This window comes from Lotus japonicus, chromosome 6 (assembly GCF_012489685.1).
Source record: "Lotus japonicus ecotype B-129 chromosome 6, LjGifu_v1.2".
NCBI lineage: Eukaryota > Viridiplantae > Streptophyta > Magnoliopsida > Fabales > Fabaceae > Lotus > Lotus japonicus.
Window position 1 is genome coordinate 39,171,583 of NC_080046.1, and position 4,519 is coordinate 39,176,101.

Below are 4,519 nucleotides of genomic sequence, written 5' to 3' on the forward strand. Positions count from 1 at the left end.
ATCTACTACTTGACATAGAAGGTGCGTTTTAAGATCCATGGAAACTCGTTCGTGTGGTGTGGGCCGCCGCGATCATCGCCGGAGGGGTGGTCGTCACGGCGGCCGCGGCGGTGGACGGTACAACAACCGCGAAGTACCTCAAGAGCCGGAGCAGGAGACTTCTTCGGCGGGGGTTCACTCGGTGGCGCAGTCACCGGTCTCGTTGGTGAATGCAGCTCCAGGAAGACCTTCAGATCTGATAGCTAGATCAGATCCAGGAGTCAGGCGACGATCAGCGCCGCCTGAGTATGTAAATTTGGATGACCTCAAAACCAGCGTTCCGAGAAAAGCGCCAGAGGTGGTGACGGGAATCACTCCGGCGGCCTTGCAACAAATGTTGGACACTTTGCAAAAAGTACAAAGCCAGAACGAGCAGTTGCAAGCCCAGGTGCAGTACTTAACTCAGCGACAAGACTATAAGCAAGAACAACGGCTCGAGGCCGAGGACGTTGTTGAATTCCAGCCTTTTGTTCCCGCCATCACACGGGTGGGCATACCAAAGCATCTGCAAACGATGGCGTTGGACGCCTTTTCAGGCGACTCAGACCCCATGGAACACTTGCGTTATTTTAACACGAAAATGGTTATTGGAGGAGCAACAGATGAGGTGAAGTGTAGATTGTTACCATCAACATTCAAGGGGATGGTGATGCAATGGTTCATCCGTCAACCGCCCTTCTCCATTGACAATTTTACTGATTTGTCCACAAAGTTCTTAACTCAATTCTCCGCCAATAAAACTACCAAGGCAACCATGTTTGATCTTATCAGCATACATCAACAGCCAGGGGAGAAGCTCAAGAACTACATGGCGCGATTTAGTAAAATGGCGGTTCAACTGGAGGAGGGCAATCCGGATGTTTGCCTTGCGTCTTTCAAAAATGGTCTTCGGGCGGGTGACTTGAATCGGGACTTGACGAGGCGACCAGCAAAAGACATGATGGACCTTCGTGCTCGTGTTCAGGAATTCATATTAATTGAGCAGGATGATCAGAAAAAACAAGAAAGAGAGGAAGGACGCAAGCAAGCCCATTCTGGCGGGGTTTCGCAGGATAAACCTAAGGCAGTGAAGGAAACCAGGGTAGCACAAACCCCCCGTGTACCAAGACCGGGACCATATCAAAACTCCAAACCAGGATTTCAAAATACATGGCACCGTAATTCTCAAGGTCCCGCTGCAGCCACAACTGGTCAGCATGGTACTACGCCAGCTCCAGTTCCACTTACAAAGTTAAATGCGCCCTTAAGCACCATTTTAAGGGCCGTTGGGCAAACGAATGTTGTGCAGTACCCGCCACCCCCGCGGCGACCGCCAGCTAATGTAGATACCAATAGGTGGTGCGAGTACCACAAAGCGTTGGGGCATACGACGGATAATTGTTGGAATTTGAGGCGGGAAATTGATCGATTGATTAAGGCTGGTCATCTGGCAAACTTCGTTAAAGACACAGCAACGCCAGAAGTCGCTAGGATCACCCAAGGAGACAAAGGCAAAGGCAAGGAGATTGTGGAAGAATTGGGCGATCCTGTTGGGGAATGTTCATCTATTGCAGGAGGATTTGGCGGGGGTGCAATTTCAAGTAAGGCTAGAAAGCGCTATGTGGCGGCAGTACACTCAGTACATGAGGCAAGCGAAAGCGAGTGTTGGGTGAATCACTCCCCTATCATATTCACTCCTCAGGATTTTGCGCACGTGATTCCCCATGACAACGACCCAATTGTGGTAACAATCAGGGTTAACAATTATGTCACGAAGAAAGTATTTTTAGACCAGGGGTCTTCGGCGGATATTAATTTATGGAGATGCCTTTGATCGCCTGGGGCTAAAAGAGTCAGACTTGAGGCCGTATAAAGGAACCTTGGTAGGGTTTACAGGGGACCGTGTCACTGTTCGAGGATATGTGGAAATACCAACTGCTTTTGGCGAAGGAGAGTTTGTGAAGAAATTTCAAGTGAAGTACTTAGTCCTGGCGTGCAGAGCCAACTACAATGTACTCTTGGGACGAGACACCCTCAACAAGCTATGTGCGGTCGTTTCAACAGCTCATTTGACTGTTAAATATCCAGCCTGCAATGGAAAGGTTGGGGTATTACATGTGGACCAAAATGCAGCAAGAGAATGTTATCTAAGAAGTGTGGCGCTTTATGGGCGTAAGGCCGCCAAAGAAAGTCACAGAATCACAGAAATCTTTCCGCAAGAGGGATTCAGTTTGGATCCAAGAGACGATGCTGATGATTTCCGCCCACAACCTCTGGAAGAAACCAAGCAAGTGCAAATTAAGGATAAAATTTTAAAGATTGGCAGCAGTTTGACAAAGGAACAAGAGGAAAGGTTGATCACGCTGCTGGGTGATAATTTGGATCTCTTTGCATGGACCATCAATGATGTACCAGGGATTGACCCCAATGTGATCACTCACAAATTGGCTATTCGACCAGGGGCGACCCCAGTCATCCAGCCAAGGCGGAGAATGAGTGATGAAAAGAATAAGGCAGTACAATTAGAGACTGAGAAACTAATCAAGGCTCGCTTCATCCGTGAGGTGCAGTACCCGACATGGCTCGCCAATGTTGTGATGGTCAAAAAATCCAATGGGAAATGGCGAATGTGCACGGACTACACAAGCTTGAACAAAGTGTGTCCTAAAGATTCATATCCACTTCCCAATGTCGATAAGCTTGTGGATGGAGCGTCGGGGAATGAACTTTTAAGTCTCATGGATGCTTACTCGGGCTACAATCAAATCATGATGCATCCATCGGATGAAGAAAGTACAGCATTTATGACCAATCAGGCGAATTACTGTTACAAGACAATGCCTTTTGGATTGAAGAACGCAGGAGCTACGTACCAACGGCTCATGGATAAAATCTTTTCAAAACAAGTGGGCAGGAATATGGAGGTATATGTGGACGACATGATCGTAAAGTCCGCCAGGGCTAGTGATCATGGCGGCGATCTTAAGGAAGCGTTTACTCAATTAAGAACATATCAAATGAAGTTGAACCCTGAGAAGTGTTCTTTCGGGATCCAGGGAGGAAAGTTCTTGGGATTCATGTTGACATCGAGAGGAATAGAAGTAAATCCTGATAAGGGAAGGGCGATCTTTGAGATGAAAAGCCCAACAAGTGTCAAAGAAGTTCAGCGTTTGACAGGACGAATGGCCGCCTTGTCACGTTTCTTGCCAATGGCGGGTGACAAAGCGGCCCCATTCTTCACATGCTTAAAAAAGAATTCAAAGTTTCAGTGGACAGAGGAATGCGAACAAGCTTTTACCAAATTAAAGGAATCATTGGCCACATTGCCAGTACTTTCCAAGCCAACACCAGGCTTTCCATTAGTGCTCTATCTAGTAGTTACTGACAAGGCGGTGAGTACAGTGTTGCTCCAGGAAGAGGGAAAAAAGCAGAAAGTTATATATTTCGTGAGCCATACTTTACAGGGGGCAGAGTTGCGGTACCAAAAAATTGAAAAGGCTGCATTGGCGATTTTGAAAACTGCGAGGCGCCTTAGGCCTTATTTCCAAAGTTTCCAAGTTAAAGTTAAAACTGATGTCCCCTTAAGACAAGTACTTCAGAAGCCCGATTTGTCAGGGCGATTGGTTAGCTGGTCAGTGGAATTGTCAGAATATGATATACAATATGAGCCTAGGGGCCAAGTCACAGTTCAAAGTTTGATCGACTTCGTGGCGGAATTAACACCCACGGAAGGCGAGAAGACTCGAGGAGAATGGGTCCTATCTGTGGATGGATCCTCTAATAAGACTGGAAGTGGGGCTGGGATAACAATTGAAAGTCCAGACAAGATGATCATTGAACAGTCTCTAAAGTTCGAGTTCAAGGCGAGCGACAATCAATCTGAGTATGAGGCTTTGATTGCCGGCTTAAGGCTAGCCATTGAGCTGGGGGTCCAAAAGTTGTTTATCAAGGGAGATTCGCAGTTAGTGGTTAAACAGGTGAAAGGCGAGTACCAAGTAAAGGATCCGCAACTTTCCAAATACTTGGAAGTGGTACACAGATTGATGATGGAGGTCAAAGAAATTAAGATAGAACATGTCCCGAGGGGCCAAAATGAGAGGGCAGATGTGTTAGCAAAATTGGCGAGCACAGGGAGATTGGGCAATTACCAAACAGTCATTCAGGAAACCCTGTCTCGCCCGAGCATTGATTTGGTAGAAATAAAGTTGAAAGCAGTCAAGTCAGTAATTGAAGGCGAGCCTTCTTGGATGGAGTCAATCAAGATCTTCCTAGAAAATCCTCCAAAGGGTGACGATGTGAACACAAGAGCGAAACGAAGGGAAGCCAGTTTTTACACAGTGGTGGATGGTGAGTTGTATCGGCGGGGAATTATGTCCCCTATGCTCAAATGCGTTGACACCAAGAACGCCCATGGAATAATGGCGGAAGTCCATGAAGGTGTTTGTTCAAGCCATATAGGCGGGAAATCCTTGGCGGTGAAAATCGTGAGAGCTGGATTTTA